The 21,755-nt window shown below is 42.6% G+C and overlaps 1 protein-coding gene and 1 long non-coding RNA gene across 3 annotated transcripts in view; one reads left to right on the forward strand and one right to left on the reverse strand.

Annotated features, from left to right (window-relative positions):
• The window catches only part of MYRIP (myosin VIIA and Rab interacting protein), a 217,716-nt gene extending 197,065 nt beyond the window's left edge, over positions 1 to 20,651 (reverse strand). For both annotated transcript variants that reach the window (XM_060022307.1, XM_060022306.1), the window contains exon 1: positions 20,186 to 20,651. The gene's annotated coding sequence lies outside the window, so the exon portion shown is untranslated. The remainder of the gene's footprint in view (positions 1 to 20,185) is intronic.
• A 93-nt stretch (positions 20,652 to 20,744) lies between these two features.
• LOC132432214 (uncharacterized) overlaps positions 20,745 to 21,755 on the forward strand; it is a 41,101-nt gene continuing 40,090 nt past the window's right edge. Inside the window, exon 1 of the long non-coding RNA XR_009520862.1 lies at positions 20,745 to 21,657. This is a non-coding gene — a long non-coding RNA (uncharacterized lncRNA). The remainder of the gene's footprint in view (positions 21,658 to 21,755) is intronic.

Raw genomic sequence — 21,755 nt, forward strand, 5'->3', positions numbered from 1 at the left:
TGTTCTCCATAATGGCTGTATCAATTTACATTCCCACCAACAGTGCAAGGGGGTTCCCTTTTCTCCACACACTCTCCAGCATTTATCGTTTGTAGATTTTTTGATGATGGCCATTCTGACCGGTGTGAGGTGATACCTCACTATAGTTTTGATTTGTATTTCTCTAATGATTAGTGATCTTAAGCATCCTTTCATGTGTTTGTTGGCAGTCTGTATATCTTCTTTGGAGAAATGGCTATTTAGGTCTTCTGCCCATTTTTGGATTGGATTTTTTTTATATATATATATACTGATCTCCATGAGTCTGGTATATTTTGGAGATTAATCCTTTGTCAGTTGCTTCATTTGCAAATATTTTTTCCCATTCTGAGGGTTGACTTTTGGTCTTGTTTATGGTTTCGTTTGCTGTGCAAAAGCTTTTAAGTTTCATTAGGTCTCATTTGTTTATTTTTGTTTTTATTTCCATTTCTCTAGGAGGTGGGTCAAAAAGGATCTTGCTGTGATTTATGTCATAGAGTGTTCTCCCTGTGTTTTCCTCTAAGAATTTTATAGTGTCTGGCCTTACATTTAGGTCTTTAAACATTTTGAGTTTAGTTTTGTATACGGTGTTAGGGAGTATTCTAATTTCATTCTTTTACCTGTAGCTGTCCTGTTTTCCCAGCACCACCTATTGAAGAGGCTGTCTTTTCTCCATTTTACATTGTTGCCTCCTTTATCACTGATAAGGTGACCATATGAACGTGGGTTTACCTCTAGGCTTTCTATCCTGTTCCATTGATCTATATTTCTGTTTTTGTGCCAGTATCATACTGTCTTGATTACCATAGCTTTGTAGTATAGTCTGAAGTCAGGGAGCCTGATTCCTCCAGCTCCGTTTTTCTTTCTCAAGATTGCTTTGGCTATTCAAGGTCTTTTGTGTTTCCATACAAATTGTGAAATTTTTTGTTCTAGTTCTGTGAAAAATCCCAGTGGTAGTTTGATAGGGATTGTACTGAATCTGTAGATTGCTTTGGGTAGTAGAGTCATTTACACAATGTTGATTCTTCCAATCCAAGAACATGGTATATCTCTCCATCTCTCTGTATCGTCATTAATGTCTTTCATCAGTGTCTTATAGTCTTCTGCATACAGGTCTTTTGTCTCCTTAGGTAGGTTTATTCCTAGGTATTTTATTCTTTTTGTTGCAATGGTAAATGGGAGTGTTTCCTTAATTTCTCTTTCAGATTTTTCGTCATTAGTATAAAGGAATGCCAGAGATTTCTGTGCATTAATTTGGTATCCTGCTACTTTACCAAATTCATTTTTAGCTCTAGTAGTTTTCTGGTAGCATCTTTAGGATTCTCTATGTATAGTATCATGTCATCTGCAAACAGTGACAGTTATATTTCTTCTTTACCTATTTGGATTCCTTTTATTTCTTTTTCTTCTCTGACTGCTGTGGCTAAAACTTCCAAAACTATGTTGAATAATAGTGGTGAGAGAGGGCAACCTTGTCTTGTTCCTGATCTTAGAGGAAATGGTTGCAGTTTTTCACCATTGAGAATGATGTTTGCTGTGGGTTTGTCATATATGGCCTTTATTATGTTGAGGTGGGTTCCCTCTATGCTTATTTTCTGGAGAGTTTTTATCATAAATGGGTGTTGAATTTTGTCAAAAGCTTTCTCTGCATCTATTGAGATTATCTTATGGTTTTTATCCTTCACTTTGTTAATATGGTGTATCACATTGATTGATGTGCGTATATTGATGAATCCTTGCATTCCTAGGATAAACCCCACTTGATCATGGTGTATGATCCTTTTAATGTGCTGTTGGATTCTGTTTGCTAGTATTTTGTTGAGGATTTTTGCATGTATATTCATCAGTGATATTGGCCTATATTTTTCTTTTTTTTGTAGAATCTCTGTCTGGTTTTGGTATCAGGGTGATGGTGGCCTCGTAGAATGAGTTTGAGAGTGTTCCTCCCTCTGCTACATCTTGGAAGAGTTTGAGCAGGATAGGTGTTATCTCTTCTCTAAATGTTTGATAGAATTTGCCTGTGAACCCATGTGATCCTGGGCTTTTGTTTGTTGGAAGAGTTTTACTCACAGTTTCAATTTCAGTGCTTGTGATTGGTCTGTTTATATTTTCTATTTCTTCCTGGTCTAGTCTTGGAAGGTTGTGCTTTTCTAAGAATTTCTCCAGTTCTTCCAGGTTGTCCATTTTATTGGCATATAGTTCCTTTTAGTAATCTCTCATGATTGTTTGTATTTCTACAGTGTCAGTTGTTACTTCTCCTTTTTCATTTCTAATTCTGTTGATTTGGGTCTTCTGCATTTTTTTCTTGATGAGTCTGGCTAATGGTTTATCAATTTTGTTTATCTTCTCAAAGAACCTCCTTTTAGTTTTATTGATCTCTGCTATTGTTTCCTTCATTTCTTTTTTGTTTATTTCTGATCTGATATTTATGATTTTTTTCCTCTGCTAACTTTGGGGATTATTTTGTTCTTCTTTCCTTAATTTCTTTAGGTGTAAGTTTAGATTGTTTATTTGAGATTTTTCTTTTTTTCTTGATGTAGGATTGTATTGCTATAAACTTCCCTCTTAGAACTGCTTTTGCTGCATCCCGCAGGCTTGGGTCATCATGTTTTCGTTGTCATTTGTTTCCAGGTATTTTTTAATTTCCTCTTTGATTTCTTCAGTGATCTGTTGGTTATTTAGTAGTGTATTTTTTAGCCTCCATGTGTTTGTATTTTTTACAGTTTTCTTTCCTGTAGTTGATATCTAGTCTCATAGTGTTGTGGTCAGAAAAGATACTTGATATGATTTCACTTTTCTTAAATTTACCAAGGCTTGATTTGTGACCCAAAATATGATCTATCCTGGAGAATATTCCACGAGCACTTGAGAAGAAAGTGTATTCTGTTGCTTTTGGATGGAATGTCCTATAAATATCAATTAAATCCATCTTGTTTAATGTATCATTTAAAGCTTGTGCTTGCTTGTTTATATTCATTTTGGATGATCTGTCCATTGGTGAAAGTGGGGTGTTAAAGTCCCCTACTATTATTGTGTTACTGTCGATTTCCCCTTTTATGGCTGTTAGCATTTGTTTTATGTATTGAGGTGCTTCTGTGTTGGGTGCATAAATATTTACCATTGTTATTTCTTCTTCTTGGATTGATACCTTGATCATTATGCAGTGTCCTTCTTTGTCTCTTGCAATAGTCTTTATTTTAAAGTCTATTTTGTCCGATATGAGAATTGCTACTCCAGCTTTCTTTTGATTTCCATTTGCATGGAATATCTTTTTCCATCCCCTCACTTTCAGTCTGTATGTGTCGCTAGGTCTGAAGTGGGTCTCTTATAGACAGCATATATATGGGTCTTGTTTTTGTATCCATTCAGCCAGTCTATGTCTTTTGGTTGGAGCATTTAATCCACTTACATTTAAGGTAGTCATCAATATGTATGTTCCTATTACCATTTTCTTAATTGTTTGGGGTTTGTTTTTGTAGGTCTTTTCCTTCTCCTGTGTTTCCTGCCTACAAAAGTTCCTTTAGCATTTGTTGTAACACTGGTTTGGTGGAGCTGAATTCTCTTAAATTTTGCTTGTCTGTAAAGATTTTAATTTCTCCCTCAAATCTGAATGAGATCCTTGCTGGGTAGAGTAATCTTGGTATAGGTTTTTCCCTTTCATCACTTTCAATATGTTCTGCCACTCCCTTCTGGCTTGCAGAGTTTCTGCTGAAAGATCAGCTGTTAACTTATGGGGATTCCCTTGTATGTTATTTGTTGCTTTTCCCTTGCTGCTTTTAATATGTTTTCTTTGTATTTAATTTTTGAGTTTGATTAATATGTGTCTTGGAGTGTTTCTCCTTGGATTTATTCTGTATGGAACTCTCTGTGCTTCCTGGACTTCATTGACTATTTCCTTTCCCATATTAGGGAAGTTTTCAACTATAATCTCTTCAAATATTTTCTCAGCCCTTTCTTTTTCTCTTCTTCTTCTGGGACACCTATAATTCAAATGTTGGTGCATTTAATGTTGTCCCAGAAGTCTCTGAGGCTGTCCTCAGTTCTTTTCATTCTTTTTTCTTTATTCTGCTCTGCAGTAGTTATTTCCACTATTTTATCTTCCAGGTCACTTATCCGTTCTTCTGCCTCAGTTATTCTGCTATTGATTCCTTCTAGAGAATTTTTAATTTCATTTATTGTGTTGTTCATCATTGTTTGCTTGCTCTTTAGTTCTTCTAGGTCCTTGTTAAACGTTTCTTGTATTTTCTCCATTCTATTTCCAAGATTTTGGATCATCTTTATTATCATTACTCTGAATTCTTTTTCAGGTAGACTGCCTATTTCCTCTTCATTTGGTTGGTGGGTTTTTACCTTGCTCCTTCATCTGCTGCATATTTCTCCATCTTCTCATTTTGTTTAACTTACTGTGTTTGGGGTCTCCTTTTCACAGGCTGCAGGTTCGTAGTTCCTGTTTGTTTTGGTGTCTGCCCTCAGTGGGTGAGGTTGGTTCAGTGGCTTGTGTAGGCTTCCTGGTGGAGGGGACTGGTGCCTGTGTTCTGGTGGGTGGGGCTGGATTTTGTCTTCTGGTGGGCAGGGCCGTGTCCAGTGGTGTGTTTTGGGGTGTCTGTGAACTTAGTATGATTTTAGGCAGCCTCTCTGCTAATGGGTGGGGTTGTGTTCCTATCTTTCTGGTTGTTTGGCATGGGGCATCTAGCACTGGAGCTTACTGGCCGTTGGGTGGAGCTGGGTCTTAGCGTTGAGACAGAGATCTCTGGGAGAGCTCTCTCCAATTGATATTATGTGGGGCTGGGAGGTCTCTGGTGGGCTAGTGTCCTGAACTTGGCTCTCCCACTTCAGAGGCTCAGGCCTGAAACCAGGCTGGAGCACCAAGACCCTGTCAGCCACATGGCTCAGAAGAAAATGGAGAAAAAAAGAAAGAAATTAAAATTAAAAAATAATTTAAAAAAACAAAAGAGAGCAACCAAACCAATAACCAAATCTACCAGTGATTACAAGCGCTAAAAACTAAACTAAGTAAACATAAAAATCAGAAACAAATCAGTCACAGATAGCAAATCCCAAGTCTACAGTTGCTCCCAAAGTCCACGGCCTCGATTTGGGGTTGATTCGTTGTCTATTACGGTATTCCACAGATGCAGGATACATCACGTTGACCGTGGGGATTTAATCTGCTGCTCCTGAGGCTGCACGGAGAAATTTCCCTTTCTCTTGTTCGTTCACACAGCTCCCGGCATCCAGCTTTGGTTTTGGCCCCTCTGCATGTAGGTCGCCCTCAGGCATCTATTCCCACCCAGACAGGATGGGGTTAAAGCAGCGGCTGATTAGGGGACTCTTGCTCACTCAGGCTTGGGGGAGGGAGGGGTACGGTAGTTATAATTGGAATGCGGGGCGAGCCTGTGGCGCAGAGGCCGCGTGTCGTTGCAACAGCCTGAGGCACACCATGCGTTCTCCCGGGGAACTTGTCCCTGGATCACGGGACCCTGGCAGTGGAGGGCTGCACAGACTCCTGGGGTGTGTGTGGATAATGACCTTTGCTTGCACACAGGATTCTTGATGGCTGAAGCAGCAGTGTTAGTGTTTCATGCCCATCTCTGGGGTCCGAGCTGATAGCCGTGGCTCGCGCCCATCTTTGGAGCTCATTTAGGCGGTGCTTTGCCTTCTGTGGGCAGACAGGGAAGGAATCCCCTCTCCTCGCACACCCCGAAACAATGGTCTCTTGCCTCTTAGGCAGGTCCAAACTTTTTCCCGGACTCGCTCCCAGCTAGCTGCAGCGCACTAGCCCCCTTCAGGCTGTGTTCACGCAGCCAACCCCAGTCCTCTCCCTGGGATTTGACCTCCAAAGCCCAAGCCTCAGCTCCCAGCCCCCACCCACCCTGGTGGGTGAGCAGACCAGCATCTCAGGGTGGTGAGTGCTTGTCGGCACTGATCCTCTGTGTGGGAATCTCTCTGCTTTGCCCTCTGCACCCCTGCTGCTGTGCTCTCCTCCATGGCTCCAAAGCTTACCCCCTCCCACCCCCCATCTCCGCCAGTGAAGTGTCTTCCTAGTGTGTGGAAACTTTTCCTCCTTTCCAGCTCCCTCCCAGAGGTGCATATCCTGTCCCTATTCTTTTGTCTCTGTTTTTTCTTTTGCCCTACCCAGGTACGTGGGGGATTTTCTTGCCTTTTGGGAAGTCTGAGATCTTCTGCCATCGTTCAGTAGGTGTTCTGTACGAGTTGTTCCACATGTACATGTATTTTTGATGTATTTGTGGGGAGGAAGGTGATCTCCACGTCTTACTCCTCTGCCATCTTGAAGATCCCCTCCAAACAATTTTATACTCTTTTAAAAACAAAACCTGTTTATGTGCTAACTAGATGATTTTCCGTTAAGTCCCTACCTGAGAAACAAGTGCTATGTACTTCAAACTCCTCATGCTACAGATGGATGGCATTTTCTTAAAATTCTTCACTTTTATCGGGTTTATCTGATGTAAATATTAGGTACTGAATACCGTCCTCCCAAGTCCCAAAACCTTATTTCTGAGACCACTTCAGAATAACGATTCTAAAAGGGGAAAAACACAAGATTCAGCCTTTGTGTCTCGCAATTAAGTGAATTTCTCACGTTTCTAATAGGAAAAACAGAAACACTGTAAGACATCCATTCCCACTGGAAAGATAATTATTTGAGGAGTTTTTCCATGAATCTGGGGGAGAATCATTTGAAGAAAATTAATGCCAGGTAGTCAACTATGTTCTGGGTTGTACCTCAGGAGTCCTCCCTATTCAGAAAGGAGGCGCTGAAACTATTTCTGAAGACAAATAAACAAAAGCCATGCAGTAATGATACAAAGAATGAACACAAGGTGAGAGGGTGTGGGGTGTAGAAGGAACAGTAAGAGACCGCTCTTGGAGATCTGCTTATCTTTTCTACATTCCAGCATTTCTCCCACTTCCAATTTTGCAGAAATGAGAATCTTCCAGACAAAATTCTTGACTTTTGACCAACAGAGTTCTAGATGCTATGCAAAGCAACTCTAACTTTTCCTGTTAAATGATATTCATTTGAGCAATTGGAAAACATTTAAATACATTTATATAACAACATGGGTATGTGGATGTATTTTTTAACTGTTTATTTCATTAAATCTAAACATAAATCAAGTAATTCTGGTGAAAATTTGGCATCCAGATAGAGATGTGCCATGTTTGAAAAATACATATTAGATTTCAAAGATCAGTATAAAAAAAGAAGGTAAAACAAGGCATTAGTAATTTTTATATTGATTATTGATTGGAACCAAGATACCTAAGATGAGAAAAATGCAGGTGGAACAGGTCTAGGGGGAAGATCAGGGGTTCCACTTGCAAAAAGTTGATTTGCAAATGACTATTGCACATCCAGGAAATGTCAAGGAGGTTATTCAAAGAGTTGGGGAGAGAGGTCCAGCCTAGAGATATATGTCTAGGGATCACTGGCATAGATGGTATTTAAAACCATGACAACAGACGAGGTCTGCAGGGAGGGGATATAAACAAAAAGGCAAAGAAGAGAAAAGACTCAGCCGTGGGGCACTCCAGCATTAAAAGGGCAAGCAAAAAATGAAGAACCAGCTAGACAGAGGAGAGAGTACTTCCAAGGAGTTAAAAGGAAAATCAAGAGTGTATCCTCCAGGCATGGTGAAGAAAGTGTACCAATGAGGAGGGACTGATTAACTGAGTCAAATGATGCTAAAAGTTCATGGAGGATGAGGACTGAGAACAGACCGTTGTATTTAGTAGGTGATGGTCAATCTCGACAGTTTCTTGTAAAGTTGATGAAACTTGGCAGGCAACCTGCAAGGGTGGGTTAACAGAGAATGTGAGGAGCGGATTTGCAGACAGCAAGTCTGGACAATTCTTACTAGTTTTTATATACAGGAGAGTAAAGAAATGGAGCCACTGCTAGCAGTGGAAGTGATATGAGGAGGGAGTGTTTTCCAAGAAAGAAGAAATAGCATGTTTATAAGCCAATGAGAATTACCTGGTAGAGAGAGGGAAACTGGTGATACAGAAGACAGAAGGGGGAATTACTAGAGTCATATCCTTGAGTATTCAAGGAAGATGGGCTCCAGTGCCAGGAAGTAGAGGGAATGGCTTTGGATAGAGCATAGAGATTTCATGTTTAGTCACAGAACAAGAGGCAGAGTATATGGCAACAGATGCAGGGCAGGTAGGCAGATGGTGGCGCGAGTCTGTGGAAGCGCCCCTCTGATGGTTCAGTTTTCTCAGTGAGAGTGGAAGCGGGGACATCGTGTAAGAGTGAGAATGAAGAGGAGGTGTGGGCTTCTGCGGAGATGGGAGCGAATATGAAACAATCAGTGAAGAGAATGGGAGAGTCCAGGGACCAGAGAAATATCAGGCACTTTAAGGATCCATCTGATATTCCTGGCCATGTAAGACCCATCAATTGTTTGTGAGCTCTTCTCCAGCCACATTCAGCAGCTCAAATGCAGGCAGGAGGAAGCAGAGATGAGGGTTTAGCCAGTGTGTGGTTCTACCGAGTGCTGCCTGAGAGGAGCAAGTGAACTGGGGGTGCCCAAAGGATTGCCATTGGCTGGAAAAGGCAGAAGGAGAGAACCTCAAGTTTCAGGGGTCACAGACAGGAGGTCAGGAACACCAAGGGACCATTGGAATTGGAGTAAGAGAGGGAAAGGACTGGAAGATGGAGGTTGGTTATGAGAAAGCATGATGCACGAAACACATTATGAAGGGCCAGCCATAACTGGGAATGAAAACATCTATCTATGACTATGGAAGTAAGTGGTAGGGTTGGGTGGAAGTCAGAGAATTGCGGCAAAGAAGGTCAAGGAACTCCAGGATGTTAACAAGATCCTCTACCTGGAGCTAAAGTCATCAAGAGCTGAGGGTAAGTGGTCCTGGAGCCCAGGGCACTGACAAACAGGATAAAGAGCATGATGGGATGAGTGCTGGTCCACACAAGGCAGAGTTGGGTGGGGTCATGAGTGAGGAGGGGCAGGAGGGATAAGTGTTTCAAGTGTCTACTTGACCTGGTCAATGGCGAGCAGAAGGCCAGAGTCAGTATGATCGCCCAGTGTGCGGGGCTCCTACTGATGTTCACTGAGTAGGGGCGGACTTACTCCGAGGGATCGGGACACCCAGTGGTCCTCACTGAGGAGGCTGAGGATGTTCAAGGAAGCTCAGTATCGCTCAGGCCCACAAACATCTCTTGCACCTTATGATGGGGGTGGGTAAAAATTCTGGATGGGGAGGGTCTTAGTTCGAGGGCTTGACCCCCTACCTGGCCCCTTGTTTGTTCTTTCACTTTATTCCACATTAATAAGGAACCCAGAAGTAAACTGCCTGACCAGTCTTTTCCAATTGCTAAGTTCCTATTAATAATAATATTATTTTATATAAAACCTCAAATAAGTACGCTTGTTATGGTTAAGGAAATAAGAGTTTATCAAAGTACAACTAATGAACAAGAAACTATAAAAATTACCACACATATTTGAAAAAGTTAATGGAAACTCAATGGAGAGTTTAAAAGACAGAATAGACACAGCAGAGAAAAGAATTAGTGAATTGGTAGACAGGGCTGAAATAAGAAGCCGAATGCAGTACTGAGAAAGGAAGTAAAACATGGAAGAGAGGTTAAAAACACAGATGATATAGAAGGAAGGTCCCACATATCTGCTCAGAGTTTCAGGAGTAGAGAATAAGGAAAAGCAATATTCAAAGAAATAATGGCTGAGAATTTTCCAGAACACCGATTAGACATCAATTCTCACATTTAAAAAGTCCAGGGAATCCTGAGGGGGATGATTAAAAAGAAGCCCATTTCTACATACATTGTAGTGAAACTCAGAATAACAAATACACAGAAAAGAAACTCAAATCAGCCAGAATGAAAAGACAGATTACTACAAAAGAACAACAATCAGATTGTTAGATAAATTCTTTAAATGAAACAATGGAAATTGGAAGACAGTGGAATCATACTGTCAACAAATTGCTTACTATGTGGAAAAAAATAAATAGATGGGGTTTTAAAAAGTCTGACTAAAACACCAGACAATGTTAACATATAAATTGGGTAGAGGGGTGATCAGAGTTAAGTATAAAGTCCTTGAATTGCTCAGGAGGACAGGAATGATTGATTCAGTTTGGATTTTGTTAAGGTAAATATGTGTGCTAAAATAACCATATAATAAACACAAGAAAATAGAAATGGAGTGTAAGGCTTTTGAATAAGTGGAGGAGGGACATGTAATGTGGGGTAGGAGAGAGAATCTAAATTAATACAAAAAGAAATTAGAGTAAGTATATTAAAAGTGGGACAAAGAAAGAGAAGAAAGTAAAATGATAAAATAAATCCAAATATATTAATAGTAGCACTATAAATGAACATAACTTTCACATTAAAACTTACAGGTTGGAAAAAATAAAGCAAATTTATTCTCTTTACAACAGTTTCACAAGTGGAATAAAAATATACAGAATTGTTGATGGTGAAAGGATAAGAAAATAAGACAGGCAAGTACTAAGCAAAAAAAATTGGTATAGCTCTATCCGAAACAGATCTATTTTTTAACTTATTTATTTTTATTTTTTATTGAAGTATAGTTGATTTACAGTGTTTCAGGTGAACAGCAAAGTGATTCAGTTACACACACATACACACACACACACACATACATTCTTTTTCAGGTTCTGGTTTATTACACGATATTGAATATAGCTCCCTGGGCTGTACAGTAGATCCTTGTTGTTTATCTGTCTATTTTATATATGGTAGTGTGTATCCATTAATCCCAAATTCCTAATTTATCCCCCCTACAACTATCCCCATTGGTAACCATAAGTTTGCTTTCCATGTCTATGAGTCTATTTCTGTTTTGTAAATAAGTTCATTTGTTTCATTTTTTAGATTCCACATATAAGTGATATCATGTGATATTTGTCTTTCTCAGACCTAGAAACAAGGGCAGTGCTACAGATTAAGGGGGTCGTTTCATCATGACATATATTTGACTAACCAGGAAAAAATTAAACTAGAATGCATCTAATAACATACAGCTTCAAAATATACAAAGCAAAAACTGAAAGAAGCACAAGATGAAATTGAAAAATGCACCTGTATATATTTCTCCCTCAATAACTGATTAATTGAACTTCAAAAAAATGAGGAAGGTAGATGGAAGATTTGAATAACACAATTAACTTGTTTAAGCTAATGAACATATATGGATCACTGCAAACCAGTAACTTCAAGGAAGTACAGAACATTTGTGAAAACTATGTACCAGGCCATAAAACAAGTCTCAACAAATTTCAAAGAAATGGAATCATGTAGATCACATTCTCTAATCACTATTAAAATAGAAAATATTTAAAATGGAAAAAAATTTAAAATAGAAAAAATATTTTAAAATAGTAAATAGAAAATTAAAGTAGATATTATTAAAAATATTAAACTAAAATAAAGATAGAATTAAAATAGAAAAATAATTGCTAAAAGGTTCTGGAAATTAAAGAATAAAATAAAAGATTACAAATAATTCATAAGTCAAAGAAGAAATCATCATGAAAATGTTAAAAACTCACATGTGAATAATAACAAAACACTACATATCAAAACATGTGGAATACAAATATGGCTAAGGCAACACTTGGAGGGAAAGTTATTGCACTAAAAGCATACACATGAAAGAAGAAAGGCTGAAATTAAATGAGTAATCATGTAAATTTAAGAGGTGAGAAAAAGAATAAAGCCAAAGAAAGTAGAAGGAAGGAAATAATAAGGATGAAAACAGAGATTAAGTAAAATGAAAAAGAATGACACAACCAAGAAGAGAAAGTGAAAAGTTGTTCTCTGGAAAGTCTAAAAAGAACCTGTAACAACTCTGGTGAGATGGACCAAGAGCTAAGGAGGGAAGCGGTGGCCGCCTCTGCAGGTTTCCTCATCCCACTGGGGCATAGAAGGGACTTGGGTTTTGTACCCCAGGAGAGCTCCTGCCTTCCCAAGAAGTGTTCTTGACAACACGCGGAGCACATCTCCATGCCTCTCCCCGTGCACCGCCACTTGATCTCTCTTCTTCTGGCAGCTCTTCCATCTTTTGAGGAAAACAATTCCAACCATCTCCTAAATTTGCCAGAAATGGTGTTTGGTTTTTTTTGTTTCTCATTCTCTTCGTTGCTTTTGGATAATTTATGGAAGAGAAGGGGAAATATCAGCATTACTTCGGCATCCACCATCAGCACCAGGCTGAGGGGAGGGGAACTGAGGCAGAAAGCAGGGGTGGTGGCAGTGGGAAGAGCAAGCGTAAGGTACCTGGAAGCCGTGGGAGGAAGGATTCAGATCTGGGAGCACAGAGGATGGTTGGGGGATGGCGGGCATTCAAGCACCCGGGCTGCAAGATCTGCAGTCCTGGGAGAGGCACCTGACATTCAGTGGACCGTGGAGCTGAAAGACCCACTGGCAGATTTCTAATAGATTTTAATCAAGGATTCCATTAAAACAGCATTTAAAATTTTTTCTTCTAATTAGCCATAAAAGAAAGAGACTAATCTCGAATATTCTGGTTACATGTCATTCTAGTAAATCAAAGTCCCTACTGATCAATAAATTGTTTTTCAAAGAAAGCAAAACAACAAAACCACATTTATATAACACAAACACAAAAACAGAACCTGCCAGATTTTCAGAGGCTGGAGCTGCACAAATAAAGTGAAATGATGATTGAGACAAAGGTTTTCAAGAGGAGGTTAGGAAGAGGTTTGGGGCTGGAAGCACTGCATATGCAGACTGGACTATCTTCAGAAAAAAGATAACATAAAGGGGCTTGGGTCATTTTCCTTTTCTCCAGTGATATGCAGGCTTTGAAGCCTAGAAAGTGACCCTGTATACTCTGAGGTAGTTACATTTCATACCAAAATGGGAGAACCATATAGGATGAGTTTTCTGAGCCATGAGTCAGTATGGGATTATTTGGGGACTTTGGCAAATAGCCACACTAGATCCTGGGGCCATGAGCACCTCTGTCCTGTAGGCACCCCCGTTCCTCTCTCTCATGTCTTGTGTTCTTTTCCAAAGTGTCTGCTCGGAGAGATTAAACTGTCAGCCCACAGAATGGATTTGTGCATCCCAGCTGCAGATCACATATCTGTCACATCAGTGGCATTACACCGTAAATCATAGCCAAAAAAGGGCTTTCCACAGAATGGTTTTCTTTCCCGAGCTGATAATATATAAATGTACACCAAAAAATTTAACTTAGGAAAGGTAATGGGGGCAAATAACACATGGTTGAATACAATGCTGAAAGCAGTTTTCATACAGCATTTAGGCAGTTTCATAAAGCTCTTCTTACTCTCTTTACACAAATGCAGAATTGATTCTCAGAGTCTGAAGTGAATGAGGTTTCTGTCAGTAACGAATCCAGCCCGTCCCCAAACAAGTCCATCTTTGAGCCTTTTCCCCAATAACCTTCTGGTGGTTTCATGCTGTTCTGGTCTTAACCATCACTAGCAATTGACCACATAAGGTCATTCGCAAGAGGGTGTTAATGGTACATTATTACCTTGGACTTATACCAACCAAGGTCTTCTAAATTGTAAAAGAGAAGATGATAAAAAGGAACAATTGTCTAAGGGTAGAACCCCTGCCCTGGGTCGGGAGGCGCAGAGCTGGGTAGAGGTGCTTTTCTGGTTGTCATATGCTAACCCCGTCTTGAAGGCTGCCCTGAATAAAGGCACTATAAAATCGCTCACCTTTACTTAAACTCTTACCAGTTCTCCTAAGCCAAGTAAATATTTACGTGATGTTTATGATTTATACACTTAATCATTCATATGATGCAAGATTCGAAATGAAAAGGTAAAAAAACCCTGAGCTTTCTAAATGAACTTAAGGATATTTATATATACACAAACACACATATGTACTTTTCACTCTAACACCTTTGTTCCTCCTTCCCTAGTATTATTGTTTCCTTAAAGTGAGAGATACTATGATATACGCTGCTAGGGATGTTTGAGTATAACCACTTTGGGAGAAATTTGGCCTCCCTATCCCAGCCCTCTAGGTGGTCACACACCACCGAGCTGATCTCTCTGTACTATGCGGCTGCTTCCCACTAGCTATCTATATTACATTTGGTAGTGTATATATGTCCATGCCACTCTCTCACTTTGTCCCAGCTTACCCTTCCCCCTCCCCATGTCCTCAAATCCATTCTCTACATCTGCGTCTTTATTCCTGTCCTGGCCCTAGGTTCTTCAGAACCTTTTTTTTTTTAGATTCCATATATATGTGTTAGAATACGGTATTTTTTTTCTTTCTGACTTACTTCACTCTGTATGACAGACTCTAGGTCCATCCACCTCACTACAAATAACTCAATTTCATTTCTTTTTATGGCTGAGTAATATTCCCTTGTACATATGTGCCACATCTTCTTTTTCCATTCATCTGTCGATGGACACTTAGGTTGCTACCATGTCCTGGCTATTGTAAATAGAGCTGCAATGAACACTGTGGTACATGACTCTTTTTGAATTATGGTTTTCTCAGGGTATATGCCCAGTAGTGGGATTTCTGGGTCATATGGTATTTCTATTTTTAGTTTTTTAAGGAACCTCCATACTGTTCTCCATAGTGGCTGTATCAATTTACATTCCCACCAACAGTGCAAGAGGGTTCCCTTTTCTCCACACCCTCTCCAGCATTTATTGTTTGTAGATATTTTGATGATGGCCATTCTGACTGGTGTGAGGTGATACCTCATTGTAGTTTTGGCTTGCATTTCTCTAATGATTAGTGATGTTGAGCATTCTTTCATGTGTTTGTTGGCAATCTGTATATCTTCTTTGGAGAAATGTCTATTTAGGTCTTATGCCCATTTTTGGATTGAGTTGTTTGTTTTTTTGATATTGAATAGCCAAAGCAATCTTGAGATAGAAAAACGGAGCTGGAGGAATCAGGCTCCTGGACTTCAGACTATACTACAAAGCTACAGTAATCAAGACAGTATGGTACTGGCACAAAAACAGAAATATAGATCAACGGAACAGGATAGAAAGCCCAGAGATAAACCCACGCACATATGGTCACCTTATCTTTGATAAAGGAGGCAAGAATATACAATGGAGAAAAGACAGCCTCTTCAATAAGTGGTGCTGGGAAAAGTGGAAAGCTACATGTAAAAGAATGAAATTAGAACATTCCCTAACACCATACACAAAAATAAACTCAAAATGGATTAAAGACCTAAATGTAAGGCCAGACACTAGAACTCTTAGAGGAAAACATAGGCAGAACAGTCTATGATATATATCACAGCAAGATCCTTTTTGACCCACCTCCTAGAGAATGGAAATAAAAACAAATGGGACCTAATGAAACTTAAAAGCTTTTGCACAGCAAAGGAAATCATAAACAAGACCAAAAGACAACCCTCAGAATGGGAGAAAATATTTGCAAATCAAGCAACTGACAAAGGATTAACCTCCAAAATTTACAAACATGAGATGTTGATGCAAGTCCTACTACCCAGTTACTCAACTTCTGGGGATATATACCTTAGACACACTCTTATACATTTCTACAAGATCCTATCAAGGATATTCCTTGCAATATTTTTGTAATAGCAAAAGGTAAAAACGTCATTTTGACCTTCAGTGGGGAATTAACTCTGGAATATTAAACAAACAAAGACTACAGTAAAATGAATCAACTAGATCTACAATTATCAACATATGTCAAAAACCAGTGTTGCGTGAAAAAAGCAAATCACAAAAATCAGTGGCAAGCCTCCATTTACATAACAATTTTTATAATGTATCTGTTTACTGTTTAGTCTTTTACATGTCATTTTATTAAAAGGTGTATACCATTAGCCCTCTATGCATTTCCCCCTTCCACCCTCCAATCTTCCAGGTAAACATAAAGTTCTTCTGAGAGCATCTTCCTTTTTTTATTGAAGTATAGTTGATTTACAATGTTGTATTCATTTCAGATGTACAACAGAGTGATTCTGTTATACATACATATATATATTCTTTTTCAGATTCTTTTCCATTATAGGTTATTACAAGATATTGAATATAGTTCCCTGTGCTATACAGTAGTAGATCCTTGTTGTTTATCTATTTTATATATAGTAGTGTGTATCTGTTGATCCCAAATTCCTAATTTATCTCCCCCTGTGCCCACTTTCTCCTTTGGTAACCATAAGCTTGTGTTCTATGTCTGTGACTCTATTTCCATTTCCATAAAATTTTAAACACAAAATGAGACTACACATTCTGATGGGCATACACTCAGCCCCAATGTTATAGGCTGCATGGACTCAACCCCAAATTCTCATCCTTCACTGTCTGGATTTCCCTCTTGCTCAGCAGAGAATTTTCTATTTATGGCAATCACAGATTTCGATTCAAGTAGCTACTACATGTACTGTGCTATACTAGGTCTCAGGGAGGACAAAAGAATTACGCAAGACTCCTTGCACCCTGCAGAGGGTACAACTCAGCTAGGGAAGCCATCTGAGAGACTGGCTCTCAGTCCTCACTCTGGCTCACATAGTGTGTAAACTTAGAGTGCTTAATTGTCAAGGCCCAGTTCCTTCATCTATAAGATGGGAAAGTCACCCTCCTCCTGTTTAGAACATTAAATGAATATATATATATATATATATATATATATATATATATATAGTGTCCAGCATATGCAAACACTCAACACTCTCAGCAATCAAAGGCATGGCAGCCATAACACAAATAAAAACTTCTAAACAGTGTCTCAGACACACTGACAGTTAAAAGGTGATGGATGGGAGAAGGGATGGGTCTGCTTAGCCCTCTCCACAGCTGGATATAACACTCCCACCCCTGGTGGTTTCCCCTGTGACTTGGCCCCCTCTCTGTGGAACACAGGGCATTTCTTCTAGCAACAGTTTGGCTACACCCAGGTCTATTTATTCTTCCAAGTTCACCATGAACAGTGCTCTGTGAAGAGAGCTACCTGCCTCAGGAAAGAGAATTCCTTCTCTCACACCTTTGGAAGGATTCTGGGGTAAAATGAGACCAAAAGGATCATAACAGACCTAAGCTAGCTTTTCGGTTAACCTCTTTAGAATCCCAAGGACATACCACAGCTCCATATTATTAAAGAGAAGGCAATGGTGTCTCAGCTCCATTCACCTCCAACGTATACCCGCCTCTAACCCGCAAGCCACCCTCCTCAAAAGCTGGGATAGGGTTCTATCCATGGACTTAGTAGCAGGCACCAGAGGGGAGGCCTGCCTCCCAGACACTGGAAAAACCACAGTGTTTGGAAATCACTTTTGGAGATACTGAGCTGTTGAATTTTATTCCTGGGACTCCTTCCCGAGGACTTGGGAAAGGATAGTGGGTATTTCAGTTATCCAGCCAACGTGGCGCCACCATGTGGCAACAGCACAAACAGCTCATAATTCGCTCAACCTTAAAATTCTGTGATTCTCTACCAATTTTTAACTTTGAGGAATTCAAAATACTTCTATTTTTATATGTCAAATGAAGAATTCACTCATGTCTTTTCTTCATTCATATTTTATTATCACACTATTTCAGATTTGCATTATTCAAGTACACTCTATGAATAGACCAGCCTCCAATGTCAGCAATGTTATATCTGGGGTTGGGCTTGTTACATCACGCAAGAACTGATGATCAGATTTTCGGGGGACAACCAGATCTGGACAACTCCGGCCAGATCTTAAGACCAAATTCTTCCTTCTAGCTTTCTGGACTGGCTTCGGTATAACTACCTTTGGTTTGCATATATAAAAAAGTGAAAAACATCAAGCAGTTTCATTTTAGCTTTGAAACTAAAATGATAAATAATAATAGTAACAAAAAATAAAACACACCTGACAAAACTAAACAGGATGTTGGTTACCCTCAGGGGAGGGGGGGGTGTGATAGTGCCTGTAGGGGGTAATTGGGAGGCTGGGAATATTCTAGGTCGTAATCTGGCCACTTGTTACTTGTATGTTCAGTTTGTGAAAATCCATTGAGGGCACACTTCAGATCTGTGCAATTTTCTGGGATGATGTTATAACTCAAAGGTCTGACCAGTCAGTCAACCCTCCTTAACTTGCCTTTGAGACAAACACAATAATAACCAGGAAGGCAAAAAGAGGGGCATGCCTAGTTCTTCTCTACAAGGTATTTCAGTCGGTGTATCAATTGCTCTAAGGGCCATGGCCACAGATGAGCTCTCCTTCTGTCTCTCTAGACAGGGAGGAAGGAGACAGGACACAGTCGATACCACCGTTAGCTTAATTGCTGAAGGTGGTTAACAGTTTACTTTCTCAGATCCTGGAGCAGACAGTTCCCCCTCCTCCTCCACACACAAAACCTAGGCCACAGAGAGAACCTGCCACAAAGAGATACACACCATCTCCACAGAGACAAGCCCCACAAACACAGACACACTGCCCCACCACCAGACACAACCCCCAACTCCACAGAGACAGCCCCCAGCCCCATAAAGACAGCTAGCTTTCAGCCCACAAAGACAAACCACAGATGTGATGGCTGGGGTGGGGGTAATTAGGAGAGATGGGGCTGCCCATGGGCAGGCAAGGAACATCAACAGGAAGATGGAAAATAATATTTTCAAAGTCTTACCAAACTAAATTTGTTTGGAAAGAGGGATTTTTAGACCTGAAAATACAGTCCCAAAGTTGCTGTGAAAATATATTTAAATCACCCCCATTTCCACCCACAGCTCAGGTCCCATCCTCTTGGACCATTGTCCTCTACTTTCACATCTATCACGTACCCTGAACCCCAACTGCCTTCGGAAGACTAAAAGCAGGGATTATTCCATTTTATAGATTTAAAAAGTTGAGGCTCAAAGATGTTTGTCAGACATCACAAAACTATCTAAGTGGTCATCTCATCCCTGAGTTGGGGCGAGGGAGGCTGAGTTGGAGGGGCAGGGTGATAATGCCAAAAGAGGAGGGGCGACCCTCTCCCCAGCCCAAAACTCTGAGAACCGCCCACAGCCCCACAAGAGCTGCCTCAAAGGATCTGGAGTAAATGAGACGTCTGGCGACATTCACACACATTCTGGGACTGGATTCCACCTTCCCCTGGGAAAGTGGGAAACCTCCCGGTCAAGGGGTCGGGAGTGGAGCGGGCAGAAATAAAGCCAGACTTAAGGCATTTTCTAAGATCAGATAGGAGCCAAGCCCAGAGCTTACTGCTTCTCTTAGGAAGTCCCTGGGCCCAAAGTGGTGTGTGCAGTCTGAGTCTCTCGGATACTTACTTATCCTTGGGGACAGGGCTTATTTGGGAGAAGGAAACGGAACAGGACTGATCCAAGAGCAGGCGCCTAGCAAACTCCCCTACCCTGCGGAGACATAAGTAAATTAAGTGACGGGGAATGGAAGGGATGCTGCAAATGTTGCAGGTCCCCGGGTTCCCAATGAGGAACCGCTCCGCTCCGCGCTCCCCGAAGATACCCCGCGGCTACATCCAAACCTCTGAAGGGTACCTTAGAATCGGCTCCCGACCTCACCAAAAAGCAGCGGAGTTGGAGCGGAGGGAGTAGGAAGGGGGAGACCAGGATGAAGCTGAAGTGAGCACCTTACACCCCGCAACAGCCGCTCCTCCCCAGGCAGTCCTAGAACCCGGCCAGAAGCTGCCGACTCCGATTCTTAGTCCTGCGCACCGGCCGTGACCTTGAACGAGTCCCTGATTAGTCCCATTTTACAGAAATTAAGAGTGGGAAAGAATCAAGTCCGTCGCGCTGGGTTGCTCCGGGCGCTTACCTGATGGTTTAAGGCGCCCCGCCGGCGCTCCAGGAGCGTAGTGGGTGCGCGGTGAAGCGCAGCCCAAGATCTACGCGGCCAGTGGAATCGCAAACCGCGAAGGAAACGCAGAGCTGAGCTCGGACCCCGGCAGCGGGAGAAAGGGGCGGTTCCGATTCTGCGACAACCCCCTAGCAAGTTCGATGCCCCCCCAAGACCCTCCGCAGAGGCGGACTGGCAGTGCCCCGGGGCCCTGGCTCAGGACGCGCACGGGGTGTACGGGGACACGAGAGACACCTCCATACACCCACCCCCGAAGTTGCGGCAACGTACGGGCGAGAGTGGCGCAAAGCTGCCGGAGGGGAGGGGACGGTACTCACACGGGCTGGCCGGGCTGGAGCAGGTCCGTGACCGGGGTCATCGATGGCGGCAGGGGTCATCGATGGCGGCCGCTCTCAGGCCACCGCGCCTCGGGAAGCCTGGGGCACCCGCCGCAAAGCGCCGCGTGGATTAGGAAGCAGCGCGCAGCAAGGCAGGGGCACGGGGCGGTAGGCGCGCCAGATCTGAGCTGCAGCGCTGCGGGGGCTCGGCCGCCAGAAGCGTAGCCGCAGCGGGAGCCCAGAGCGGGCGCGGGAGGCGGGAGCGCGACAGCGGCAGCGGCTGCGAGGGAGGCGCCCGCGCCGCAGGCAGCCAGGGCCAGCGTGGACGCAGCCCCTGCAGACACCTGCCGGCCAGGGCGACGACCAATCAGAGGCGCCCGGAGCGGGGGCGAGTGCCGGGCACCCGGTGGGAGGGGGGCGCGCGCTCGCGCCCGTGCTGGGGCCGGGGGCGCCTGCCCGGCGGGCTTCTCAGGCCCTCCCCTCCGCGCGCAGGCGGCCCGCGCGGGAGGGGCGGGGCGCGGCGCGGCAGGGGGCGGGGCTGGGGCTGAGCGCGCCGGGGACGGAGACCCGCGCCCGGCGCTCGGCTCTACCTTGAGGCGCAGTGCGGTGACGAGGCCCCGGCTCCAGGGTAGCCAGATGAGCCCTCAAGTCATTACCAGCTTTGAAGTAAGGGTTTTTCTTCCCTGCCCCTGCGCCCCGGGCGCCCGGACCCTCCCTGACAGCCGAATGCCTGGTAACCCGAATCCGGGGCCGGCCTGGCTTCCGGAGTGTGGGCGCCTTCCCTCCCCAGCCTCACCGAAGCCGGCGTGTCTCCAAAGACAGCTCTTCCTCACTTCATAGTGCGTGGCTATTTAAAGTCACCGTGGTGACCCATCCCCTGGTCTGGGTTCCTTTCGTCCTCTCCTGAATTTACTGTGCTAACGACACTCCTTCGTTCAACACACATTGACTGGTTTCGCTCTTGGCTCAGAGAGCTGGATCTTCCAGGCTACTGCTCTCCCAAGTGTCCCAAAGCCCCCGTCGCTGCCGCACCGCAGGACTAGTGAGCCCGCGCTGTCACAAGGACGCCCAAAGATTGCTGCCAGTGAGGACCGCATTCGGGCTCTTGCCTGGAGTTCCGGGTCCCGGAAGAAGGACTGGGAGTTGAAAGGTTCCCCTTCAGGCCAGCGCTTCATTGCGCGTTTGCATCCGTCAGGACACAGGGCCCAGAATCTTTCTAAAACGGACTGCCTCAGCCCTAACAACTCGGCTGTGGAAGCACATTATCAATTTTCGCTGCAGGACGGAAGTCGCGCCATCGGAATACAGCTACGTGGGTGATTCCTAAAACCCTGGGAACCGTCTCTCAGGACCGTGGATTGAGGCCGTGTAAATTTGCGCAGTAGAAATGGACGGTTCATTTGCTGATCTGTCGGCAAAAGGCAAAACGAAAAAGCAAAAACGAAAAAACATTTACGAAGGGAACTTGGAAGGTAAAGAGTTGATTTCTCTAAAGATCTGGTTTCCTCTCAAAGCGATTTTATTATCCACAAATTGGTTAAAGTGGAAGAAAGTTTGTGTTTTGTTTCTA

The sequence above is a fragment of the Delphinus delphis genome, chromosome 10, assembly GCF_949987515.2.
Source record: "Delphinus delphis chromosome 10, mDelDel1.2, whole genome shotgun sequence".
Lineage (NCBI taxonomy): Eukaryota > Metazoa > Chordata > Mammalia > Artiodactyla > Delphinidae > Delphinus > Delphinus delphis.